At 44.1% G+C, this 13,234-nt stretch overlaps 1 protein-coding gene across 1 annotated transcript in view; it reads right to left on the reverse strand.

Annotated features, from left to right (window-relative positions):
• Pkd2l1 (polycystin 2 like 1, transient receptor potential cation channel) overlaps positions 1 to 13,234 on the reverse strand; it is a 47,520-nt gene that overhangs the window by 22,298 nt on the left and 11,988 nt on the right. The window lies entirely within an intron of this gene.

The following is a 13,234-nucleotide window of genomic DNA, read 5'->3' on the forward strand; positions in this document are numbered from 1 at the left end:
ACACTTCCAAATGCCTTCACCACTGTTCTTCATTGTAATATCATTTTATGTGGGGTTCGTTTCTGTCCAATCAAAGGCCACATTACAAAGCTTTCATTGTATCTAAGTATGATAAACATTTAACTAAGTTCTAGGAACCAGGATGGGAGTGGAGGGGCAGACTTCCACTTACAACTTCTGTTTATGTCATAGAAGTGAAGGGCATGCCCCCCCCAATTTCCTACTTCCTATAAGCTGAGGTATATGGCAAAGGCTTTGCATATTCATAGCCTGCAGCTTTAGTGGTTAGTATATCACACTCCAACAAATAGTATGTCCAGCCAAAGAGCCTACTCTAGTAGAACAAACAAGCAAGAGATGGCAGGGACGTTTGGGCCTCCCTGACAATGCCTCCTAAGACTTCAATGGATACTGTCCCCCAGGACCTGCAAGATTTCCTACAACATCTTGACATGGTTCTGGAGCAGACTTCCATTGCTGCACCCATCACAACTGTGGTCCTTTGAACACATTTGGTCCCCATAGATTCCTGTATACGAATGCTTGGCCATAGGGAGTGGCACTGTTAGGAGTGTGGCCTTGTTGGATGAAGTGTGCCACTGTGGGGATGGGCTTTGAGGTTTCCTGATACTCTGCTCAGTGTGGAATCAGAGTCTCTTCCTGAATGCCTTCAAATCAAGATGTAGAACCCTTGGCTCTTCCAGCACCATGTCTGCCTGGATGCTTCCTGCCATGGTGATAATGGACAAACCTCTTAAACTGTAAGCCAGCCACAATGAAATGTTATCCTTCATAAGAGTTGCCTTGGACATGGTGTCTCATCACAGAAATGGGAACCCTAACTAAAACAGAAGTTGGTACCAGGAGTATTGTTATGATTGGCCTGGCCACGCTTTTGTTTGGAGGAATGTAAATTATGGGACTTTGGAAAGCAGTGGAATGCTTTAAATGGGACTTAATGGGCCGTACTGGTAGAAGCATGGAAGACAATGGTGCTGAGGGGGATTTGAACTGTGGGGACCTGGCTCAAGAGGTTTCAGAAGAAAATAATTTCAGTATGTGGCCTAAAGACTGTTCTGGTGATATTTTGGTGAAGAATGAAGCTGCCTTTTGCCCCTGTTGAAAGAGTCTACCTGAGCTAAAGTGAACAGATTTAGATTAATTGAATTGACAAAAGAAATTTCAAAACAGCCTAGCATAGACTATGTCTTCTAATTCACTCTTATGAAAAGCCTCTTGGTCAGACATGGCAAATTGAGAAATGAAAATTACAAAATGTATGGTTCAAAGATTAAAAGGGCACCAGGAGTGAAATGGAGCTAAAGTCTGTGTTCAAGGACATTAAATGGAATTAACGGAATGGTGACCTGGGGTCACCCACTAAGATCCCACCCACCTAAGCTTATTGTTTATGCATTTGCAGTTGAACAAGAGATAGTTATATCATGTTAGGCATTATTACGACCTGGTTATTGTTTTCATTTGGACATAAGGAGATATGATGTATGTCAAGTTGACAAGGGATTGATTCTGATGGTTATCTTCAGTTGTCAACTTGACTCTATCTGGAATGAACTACAGCTCAGAAATGAAGGGCACATCAGTGATCCAGATCTTGAGACTGAGTGACACAGGCTTTTGATCCAGATCTTCACATTGGATGACAGAAGTTTTTTGATGGGGATCTTGAGGTATAGTGGTCATGCTAATAAAGATCTTGTAAAAAGGAATTTTTAAAAAGTTTAGGCCCAGGTATGGCATTATGAGCTTTTAATCCCAGCATGCAGGAGACTGGGAGTATGCAGTCTTGTGAGTAAGATGTAATAGAACAAGGGGACTAAGTTCTGGCCCCAGTAAGCAGCAGAACTTGACAGCCTTACCTATATGGCTCTGGCTTTAGAGTCAAGAATAGAAGGGGTTACTGGGACAATTGATGCTGGTTAGCTGGAGCTAAGACATTTGTGATTAAGAAGAGACCAGCATCACTAAGGTAAAATCTTCTGGCAAGTGTTTTCTGAGAGCACAAAGAAGCTGTGTTCTAGAGATAGACCTTGTGCTCCCAGCCAGACTTGGTAATGTGTAAAAATCACCTAGGCGGTGCTGCTTTTGAAGGCATGAAGGGGGCATGGAGAGCAGCTGGGGCTTGACACTGTAAGAGACCAGGAGAGGCCACTGGTAAAGATACAACCTCAGTGACAGTTGAAGGCCCAGGACAAAGGGGTCATGCAAAGAAAGAAGTTAAGGCTTGGCACCATGAAGAGAGCCTATGAGAGGTTATTGGTAAAGTCCAGCCTAGCTGCAGTGGAAGACCTCAGTGTATTAGAAATGCCAGTACCATGGGATGGCCACCAAGAACAGCAGCACCAGTGGAGTAGTCAGCCAGAGCCTAGAATGCCAGAGAGGGCAGAGCTGGCGAAGTGATCCAAGCCCTGTGGAAGAGTCCAGATAATGTGTGGATCACTGGAACAAGAAGTTGTGAAGTTGCCATGGAGACTCCAAGATGTTAGAGATGGCAGAGCCATGGGATACCTGCCAAGGAAAGCTGCTAACCTGCTCAAGACAAAGAATTGTGTTGCAGTTAACAAAGTTGAAACAACTTGCACATCAGACATGGAGATGCAGAATTTGGAGTTAGCCCAGCTGGTTTTTGTGTCTGGCTTTGGTCCAGTGTTTTCTCACAATGATATTTTAGAATGGTTATGTATATCTTATGATATGGGAATTAAGTGATATGCTTTTTTATTTTGATTACAGTTAAGAGATTGCATGAATCTCAAAAAGAGACTTTGAATTTTGGACTTTAAAACATTAAGACTGTGATAGACTGAGGACTTTTGAAGTTGGATTAAATACATTTTCCATTGTGTTGTGGCTACAAGCCTATGGGGGCCAGGAAGTGAACTGTGGTCCTTTAAATAGGTTTGGCCCTCATAGATTCATGTACATGAATGCTTGGCCATAGGGAGGGGCACTGTTAGGAGATGTGGCCCTGTTGGAGGAAGTGTGTCACTGTTGAGACAGGCTTTGAACTCTCCTAATGCTCAAGCTCCAGCCAGCATGGAATCAGAGTCTCCTCCTGGCTGCCTTCAAATCAAGATATAGAACTCTCAACTCCTCCAACACCTTATCTGCCTGGATGCCGCCATGCTGCCCACTATGATGATAAGGGACTAAACCTCTGAATCTGTCAGCTAGTCCCAGTGAAATGTTGTCCTTTATAGGAGTTATGTTGGTCATGGTGTCTGTTCCCAACAATGGAAACCCAAGGTAAGACAACAACCGATGTCACTGTTGATGACATGTCAGAGTCCCTTGTCCCTTACAGGCAGATTTGTCTGGTATTTGTCACAGCCCTTATAGTCATCCTAGGGTCCAGCACAAAATGAATCTTCCTAAATGCTTGAGTGAATGAGTGTGTGAATGGCCAGGATCTCATCCATGTCTCATTTGCTTTTCCCTCCAGACTATCAGGTAACCTCATTTGACAATCAGAGGACGTAGCTTGGTGGCAGAGCATATGCTAAGCAAGGATTAGGTCCTGGGTTCAAGCCCTAGCCTTAAAAAAAAAAAAAAGAAAAAAAAGATAACTGGGCTAAAGAGATGACTCAGCAGTTAGAAGCACTGACTGCTCTTCCAGAAATCCTGAGTTAAGTTCCCAGCAACCACAGGGTGGCTCATAACCATCTGTAATGGGATCCAATGCCTTCTTCTGGTGTGTCTGAAGATAGCTATATACTAAACAAATATGTAAATAAATAAGTAAATCTTTTTAAAGGATGATAACCAATAATTCATGTACACATAAATAACATTTGCTTAATATTGTTAAATACTTAAAACCACTGTATTCTCTAAAACTAAAAACCACTTTTTAAAAACTGAATTTGTCCCATAGTGTTCAGCTTAATAGAAGATAGCTCAGTTCTCATATTGGCTTCTGCAGGCAATATGTTGCAATGTGTTCCTTTGGCTGAGAAAGGAGAGAATAGGACCTTACACAATTAGGCCACTGGGTAAGGGAGGCCCTTACAACATCCCTGAAAGGGTCATAGGAATCCATGTGCTCTGCCAAGAACACCTTTGAGAACCATTGCCCTAGCCCTTATTTCTGGGACTCGAACCTCTACCCAGGCCTGAGGCAGTACCATAACCTGTCACCTACTACCGCCCTCCAGAGCACAAACTTTGTTATTAGTGTCCTTAAAAAAATTTTTGTGTACTTATAGTCTCCAAGATTTTTCTCCAAGATTTTTTAGAATCAATCCGAGACCGCTGCTCAGACCAAGAAGCCTGGAGCAGCCTTCCTCAACCCCCCCCCCCCACCCTGCATGTCCCCAGCATTGCAGCTCCCAGTGAGGTCCCAGTCGCGAGCCTGTGGCTGTGATTCTTTCTGGAGTGAGGTTGCCAGGCTCCCAATATCAAAGGGTCACCAGTGACGACCTGTCCTTGTTAGGGTTTCTGTTGCTGGGTCAAAGCACAATGACCCACAGCAGCTGGGGGAGGAAAGGGTTTATTACATTCTACGGCTTGTAGTCCACCATCCGGGGAAGTCAGGGCAGAAATCAAGGTAGGGACATGTGTAAAGGCCATGGAGGGATGCAGCTTGCTGTTAAAGTATCTTTTATATTCCTATTGGGAATTGTCCTCTCGGAAGCTTGCTGCCTCTGTCTCCTTACCTAGGCCTGGTCCTGGAGGCTTCTAGCCTCTGTACAATCTTATCTAGGCCTAGAAGGCTTCCAGCCTCTGAGATTTACTGCTGAATAAGCTCACCCTTTCTAGTTCTTTCTGAGCTCTGGCTGGCTGGTTCAACTCAGCTGTTCTGGCTCAAAACTCCTCTCTGAACGGATTGAATCAATCTGGCTTTTCTCAGTTTCCTCTGATTTACTCTGCTTGGCCTCAAACTAACTCGAGCAATCTGTTCTAATCTTCTGGTTCCTTCTCATCCTCTGGCTTGTTCTATATTTAACTGTGTCTAGTTTGTTCCCTCTTCAACTTGTCTGTAAAACTCCCCTGGTAAAACTGCCTCCGCTCTCTGTCTTCTCTCTTAACTGCCCCTTCCTCTCTCTCCTCTTGTGAGAGTTGAGCATGTCTTACTTTGTCAAATTTTTCACTTGTCTGCCACTCAATTAGACATCACTTTCAAACACAGGTGCTTCCTTCTACAAACTAACTTTATACCTTCATTGTTTGGGATTAAAGTTTGGGCTAAGCCACATCACAACAAGAAACAGGTATTTTCAGTAAATAACACAATCTTAGGCTTCACAGTGTAATCAAATATCCTGTAACAGTTTACTAGTTGCTTCTCTGCTTTTTTTTAGCACCCAGGACCACTAACCCAGGGGTTGTACCATCCACAATGAACCGGGTTTTTCTACATCAATTGATCAATCCTCAATTCAAAATATGCACCATAGGCTTTCCCACCTGCCAGTCTAGCTGGGGGATTTTCCCAGTTGCGGTTCCTGCTTCTCAAATGACGTTAGATTGGATCAAGCTGACAGGAAACAGCCAGCTTACCACCTTACCTAATCTTACCAACGCTACCCCATCTTCTTACCTCTTTTCCTGTTGGCTTCTGGAGAATCAGAGACATCCTGCCTATGGATTCTTTTGAGATCTTGAAAAGGCTATCCCTACTCCACTGCATGGGCCTGAAGTCATCAGAGTCCTTGCCATACTATCTATTTACGGTGCTGAGGCCTGAGTTCTCCTTAGAGCTTCCATCACGCAGCTGTCCGTCTGTCTGTTCGCCCATAGTGTTAATAACTCTTCTAATAAATCTTTCCGTTGTTTTTTTTATTTGTTGAGATTTTATTTATTTTTATTTTATGTATATGGATGTTTTGTCTGCATTCAATGCCCACAGAGGCAAGAAAAGGTGTAGATCTTCTGGGACTGGAGTTAAAGACGGTTGTGAGCTGCCATATGAATTTCTAGGAATTGAACTTGGGTCCTATGGAAGAGCAGCCACTGCTCTTAAACACTGGACCACCTATCAAACACTAATAAACTTTTTTTTTTTTTACTCCAAAATATAAGCTGCCTCAGCGTCCCTCTTGAACCTTGCATTCCAGACCTTTGGACTCATACACGAAGTTCTCTGTGAATTGTGTAGCTCAGTTTCTGTGCTTTGCTCAGGGTCATTCAGCAGGATGGAGATGGAGCAAGCCCTCAGATTAGTGCCATAGGATTTTAGTAACCTCCTCTTTGACCCCCCCGGCTGCTTATGCCTGTGGGACCAGAGCCTGATTGCACCTACAGCAAGCCAGAGTCTGGGGATTCCAGTACCTACCATCCTTACTCGTACTTTAATGTGGAATGACAAGTGTTGAGGGTCCAATCCAGGCAGAGTGCCCTCTTTGCTTCTATCAATGTCAGATAGGCAGACATCAGCTTCTCTTGAGCAGGAGATCAAGGCTCAAAGAAGTTTAAGTATCAAAATCTCTATGGCTAACAACTGGTAGCACCATTCCTTGAGTCTGGTGGCCTTATTCCAACCACACTTCTCCATGGCATGACCCCACGTGACCAGTTAACTTATACTATCAGAACAGCCACCCAGGGGCTCACCTACAGACCCTCATTGAAGCTCCCACAAACATTCTGCTTGTTTCTTCATCAATTCAGAAACGTTCAGTGAAAAAAGGTAATTTTTCCAAGTATCCTGATGAGGTAAAACTGTACCTGAACCTCGAATCCCTCTAAAAGAGAACAGAACGCTGGGTTGGTGAGATCGCTCAGGGGGTAAAGGCAGTTGCTGCTGAGCCTCATGATCCGAGCTTGGTTTCCACATGGTGGAAAGAGGGAACTGACTCTGGCAAGTTGGCCTCTTAGCTCCATGGGCGCCCCAGATATATGTTTTAAAACAAAACAAAATGGGCTGGAGAGATGGCTCAGAGGTTAAGAGCACTGACCGCTCTTCTGAAGGTGCTGAGTTCAAATCTCAGCAACCACATGGTGGCTCACAACCATCCATAATGAGATCTGATGCCCTCTTCTGAGGTGTCTGAAGACAGCTACAGTGTACTTACATAGAATAAATAAATAAATCTTTAAAAACAAAACAAAACAAGGCAGAGTAAAGGGAGGCAGATACGCTTCTCCGGAGCCAGCAATGACAAGGTGCTATCAGTCCGCATTTACTGACGAGTAGACAGGAGTCATAAAAGACCCAGGGTCTCTATACTTCTTCCCAACTCCAGGGTAACCAGACCCAGCCTAGGTCACGGCTCAGAGCCTCTCCTATAGAGGGACAGTCCCAGGTGCACCTTTGAGATAGCAAAACTGCTTCATAAAACAAACAGCCATTGTTTCTACACAAAGGCATCAGTGCTTCCTCCATCAACAAAAGGCCACAGCCATCCCCCCCAAGAAGACAAAGGGATGGAAGCTCTTTCATAAATATCAGGATGGGAGGCAGGGAGGTGGAGGGAGGGGCACGACCATCATTCACTCCCCTGCATTCTCTGCAGGACAATGGTGGAGACTGGATGGATCCCACTAACATGGCCCTTTCTGAACCCTTTCTGAACAGCAGATCATTCCTGTGCTAGTCATAAAGACAGGATGACATTTTCCTGGTCTTTGGCATGGAAATAATGATATCTGTCCCTTACAGAAATGCAGTCACGGTGGAGTGAGGCCCTGGGTGTGAATCCTCTTTGTGGGGCTCCAAGGCTGCTGCGTTATGACATTGTGAGGAGATTGATGGCTCCCCCATGTTGCCTGGCTAAAGAAGATAGCTCTGTGTTAGCCAAATGAGTCGCCAAATAGTCATCGAGTTGCTAGAGCAAAACATAAGGGAGAGGACATCGGGTCACCACGGCTGTCTCGGGTCACCACGGCTGTCAGCAACAGTTAGTTCTCTGGGGCTCATCGCAGGTCCAACTGCTATGCAGGTGATGTCCAGCTTTATAGACTATTTTTCCCACTCCCAGGGTTCCAGTTTCCAAAATGAAGACCCTTATTGGTAGTTCCTGCCACAGTCTAACAATTCTCCATTCCTAAAATCCCCCTCTCCCCCTGACAATGTCTGTCTTGTGCAATATATACAAAATGTGTATAAATAACAACGGAGGTATCGGAAGCTGCCTATCCCTACCATGAGTCAAAACAAGAATATTAAGAGCAGATTGTTGTATCATTTTATACCTACTTAGAACTAATACTTATGAATGAGAATCTCTAACCTTCATTAGTCTTACACTGCTGTGGTCTTAGAGGCATAGCACGTGTAATGCTTAACCGAGGCAAATGACCACACAGAGCACTAAGAAGACAGTCTCATCTTTGGGCTTAATCTCCTTAGACATGCCCTGGGAACAAATTTAACAAAAGCAAGAGAGGGCAACATGTCTGGACATACTTACCCATAATAAATACTTAAGTAGTAAGAGAAAACTTTAAATTAATTAAAATTTTAATTTAAGATAGCTGATGATCATCAAATTAAAATGATGATTTTAATTTAATATAGCTAATGATCATCAAATTAAAATACATCAACAACTCAGAAACATAAGAGAATATGGCAGATGTAATTGCATGTGAAAGGGTAGGATGTATATACATATGGATAAATGTTAGTAATATAAAAAAATTAGATGCCTTTGGACAGGGTGGAGGTGAATTATAAATAAAAATGTTCTTTAGCCTGGTGGTGACACAGGCTTTTAATCCCAGCACTCAGGAAGCAGAGACAGGTGAATGTCTTGGAGTTCAAGGCCAGGCTGGTCTATAAAGTGAATTCCAGGACAGCCAAGGCTACACAGAAAAAAACAGTTTCAAAACCAAAACAAAACAAAGGTTTTTGTGTTTTAAATATAGCAACAGAAGAAAGAATGTAGGTAGCAACATAGCAGCATTCTCTTAAGATTCTACTTCTGTTTGGGTAGGGGAGGGAGTTGTCAAGTAGATGAGGATGGGAACAGCTGTTGAGGATCCTGATGAAAATGGGATACTTGTGAGGTTGAAGATGGGATGCTCATGAGGATGAAGGTGGAATGCTGATGAAGATGAGAATGAAATGCTGATGGGGATGAGGATTGGATGCTGATGAGGATGAGAATGAAATGCTGATGAGGATGAGGAAGGGATGCTGATGAGGATGAGGAAGGGATGCTGATGAGGATGAGGAAGGGATGCTGATGAGGATGAGGATGGGATGCTCATGAGGATGAAGAAGGGATGCTGATGAGGATGGGATGCTCATGAGGATGAAGATGGGATGCTGATGAGGATGGGGATGGGATGCTGATGAGGGTGAGGATGAGGATAGGATGCTGATGAGGATGAGGAAAGGATGCTGATGAGGAAGGGATGCTGATGAGGATGAGGAAGGGATGCTGATGAGGAAGGGATGCTGATGAGGAAGGGATGCTGATGAGGATGAGGAAGGGATGCTGATGAGGATGAGGAAGGGATGCTGATGAGGATGAGGATGGGATGCTCATGAAGATGAGGATGAGGAAGGGATGCTGATGACAAAACAGCACTTTCTCCATATCACTGAGCTATATTGTGCTCAATAAGGGTGACAATAAGGTAATGTTGGCATGCAAGACCCATTGTGCTCATTCAAACCCTCAACCTTGGAGGTGGGCAATGGCTGCTCGATTGGCTTCCTGCTTCTTCTTTTCTTCTTTTCTCACTTCCTGTCCCCAGAGAAGCTCTTTGTCACCTTGAAATTTTTCCTTGTTTGTGAAATGGAGTACAGATTTTTTTTTTCAGAAACCTTGAGAGCATTTGGTGACACAAGTTGCTTCTGAAACCAGTCAATGAGGCCCCCCTGTTTCTGCTCTCACCGTTGGATGTGGGAAAACTGAGGCCTTCTGCAGAAATGGCTAACCTAAAGGGCTGGAGTCTCTGAAAGAATCCTCTAATAATACTGTCTCTGTAGGCAGAACCAATACAATTTTTAAAGGCATTTTCATACGTGTTATCTCTTTATTTTTATCTTACATGAGTGCTTTGCCTCCAAGTATGTAAATGCAGCACATGTGTACAGTACCTTTGGAGGACTGAAAAGGGGAGGAGATTCCTCTGACTATGTTTATAGATCTGTGAGCTGCTCTGTGAGTGCTGGGAACTGATCCTCTGCAAGAGCAACTGGGTTCTTAACCACTGAGTCTTCGCTCCAGCCCCCTCCTTTATTTTTAAACTGAAAGATAATTCTTGCATGAATAAATGGGGCAATGTGATGTTTCCTTATTTATCTATGCTATATATAACAGCCATTACATCCAATACTTTCAGGATTTATGTGTGTGTGTGTGTGTGTGTGTGTGTGTGTGTGTCTGTGTCTCTGAGGAGGGGGTTAAAAATGTCTAAAATTTCTCTTCCTTTTTAGCTATTTTAGAGTTTATAGTGCTTTTAAATTAACTTTACAGTTATCTTTGTTGTTTGAGTTTGTTTGTTTGTTTGAAGAGGTTTCACTATGTAGCTCTGGCTGTCCTGGAACTGGCTGTTTAGTCCAGGCTAGCCTCCAACTCAACTGCCTGCCTCTGCTTCTTGAATGCTGGGCTTAAAGATGTGTGCCAGTTCTCCTGTCCTAACAAAGGTTACATTTAATACATTTTAGAAAGTAAAGACCAGCGGGATAGATCAGCAATGGGGGATTTGCCTACTGTGTATGAGGCCCTCTTGGGTTCAGGACTCAGTAAGCAAAGAAGCAACACAATAACTGGCTCAGGCTAATCTCAGTGCTCAGAAGAGAAAGGCAGGATCCAGCTAACCTGGGCTGCCTGTCTCCACAAAGAACAACAAACTAACTGAATAAAGGTAGACTTTTGTTTTGTATATTGTTTGTTTGTTTTGAGATCCCTCTCTAGTCCTGGCTGCTCTGGCTGTTCTGGAATTCCCTGTGTAGACCATGCTGACCTCAAACTCACAGAGATTCTCCTGCCTCTGCCTCCCTAGTGTTGGGACTAAAGATGAGCACCACCATGCCCCCATCCTGTTTATTTATTTTTTAACAGCAGTTTTAGGTTCTCTGTGACGTTGAATCAAAAGCTCGGAGATTTCCCATATTCCTCTGGCCCCATGTAAACAGCCACTTTCTGTATGAAAATCTCAACCAGTAAGATACACAGGTTGTAAAATAAACCTGACACTGTGTAACTGGCACACGGAGATACCCAGAGCACTTTTAACATCCTCTTCATTGGGTTTCTCTTTCTTTACCTTCAACCCCTGGGAACCCCAGCCAACTCTTAATCTTTCCCAGGACATCATGTAGTTGGAACTGTAGAGTGGGTAATGTTTTCACAGACTTCTTTCTTAAAAGATTTTTGTTTTTATTTATTTTAAAAAACTAGGCTAGGGGACCACGTGGAAGTGTTGTGATTCCACTAATGAGTAAGAATACAAAGATGATTATTATTTTCAGAGACTGTGTGATGTTCCTCTCGCATGATATTCCCAGAAGTAATTTAGTTATGTATAGAAATGTGGTAGGTTTGTAGAAAGGGAGTTGAGCTGTATTGCCATTCAGATAAACTTTGTCAGGAGACTCATAGCATCAGGAGAAGTGGGAGAGCAACGCTTCAGGTCTAATGAAGCATTTCATGAGGAGAAAGAGATGCATCATAGCCATGGGGTTGGGGGAGTGCCAAGCAAGGGCAGGAGAGGCAGACCCTTCAGTTTAGAGAAAGCTAATAGATTTTCATGGAAGCGTATGTATAAGTTCCGTATCATGTGGCCTCTGTGAGGATAAGAGTTCATAATTCAAGGTTGCCTTATGTTTGGGCCATAGGAAGCAGGGCAAATTGGTAAACGCATAGAGGAGGGAGAAAATTCAGTCAGATCTGTGAGAGCTACCAAGTCGTAACATGCCTGCTTACAACAGAAGTAATGATGTCACAGGGCACTGTGCCAGTCAGATGCCCTTGGTACACTTCTTCCAGTAAAAGGCATCAAAGTGATCGGAGTTGAGATAGGCAACTGTATGGCAAGCACTCTGAAACTGTTGTCACAGCATGTCAAGCTGAGCAAATGACCCACATAATAGCCACATAGCCTTGTTGGATCACGTAGGTATAGAAGGGGAAACCGACATTCAAAGGAGCTACCAAAAAGTACAAGGTCCCTTACATGGAAAATGACAGAGTGAAGTGTTTGAACCTAAATCTTCAAATTCAGAGCTTAGACTTCAGTCTCTACACAAGCCACCCTTGGTCACTATGTGGCAGTAACTCCTTTCATAAGAAAAAAAGGAATTCCTGAGGTTGGAGAACAGGCTGCCCAAGAGCAGAGATGACCCTACACATTCATTCCAACACTTGGAGGCTGCGACTTCAGAGAGTGACAGAGACGTATATAGCGCAAAAGAAAGAAGGGTCTAGAAGCAATGTTAGCTCTTGGAATAGAAAAGTCGCTTCCATGCCTCCTGTCCAGTGTCTGGCAGAGACGGGGGCTCCATACATGGGAGAAAGTAGAACTGTCCACAATGAAATTGGCTTCCTGTGAGACAACAAAATCCTCTTGGATCTCCCCAGGGCTGGGCTGGTGGAGTAGCAGACAGAACCCCATTGGAGGTGTCATGGTGAAGTGATTCTGAGTCATCTGTATCTTTGACCGGCACCACCATCTATCTAAATCATTCTCTGGGATTCTCTAATAGTCAGTGATCTCGGCCCAGGATGCAAATTCAAGCCAGCCCCAGACCACTGGCTATGATCAGAGCTGTGAGCTCACAAGAATTAGAAATACCAGGCAGACAAGGCTCAAGCTGCCCTCCCCATACCCAGGGGTCCAGGATGATCAACAGTGAGCAACTCTGGAGAGGTAGATGACTGCTAACCCTGTTCCAAAGCTTATATAGCTGGATGTCAGGTACTCGCATAGAAAGGCTTTGTTTCTGAGTGTTGGCTGTTGTGTCAGGGTGTAAGGAGGGGAGGAGCCTCCTGCCCTGACAGGTAGTGACCACAGAAAACCAACACATCGTCGACAAACCAGTCTCTCTGGTAATCATGTGCTCAAAGGGCTTGAAAGGGCCGTTGTCCCATCAGCCCTGCCTCAAGCTTCACTGCTTGCTTTAGGAGGGAAAGACTCCAATAAGCCCAGCAAATACATCTAATCAACCACCAGAGGAATGCACAATTGTGGTGGTGGGCCCAGATGAAGCTTCCAGTCACACCTCTTTTATCAGACCTTCACATTCACTTGCCAATGGTTTGCATATCTTAAGAAGCAGAGAGCCCCCGGGCAGTTGTGGCACATGCCTTTAATCCCA

The sequence above is a fragment of the Mastomys coucha genome, unplaced genomic scaffold (assembly GCF_008632895.1).
Source record: "Mastomys coucha isolate ucsf_1 unplaced genomic scaffold, UCSF_Mcou_1 pScaffold21, whole genome shotgun sequence".
NCBI classification, from domain to species: Eukaryota; Metazoa; Chordata; class Mammalia; order Rodentia; family Muridae; genus Mastomys; species Mastomys coucha.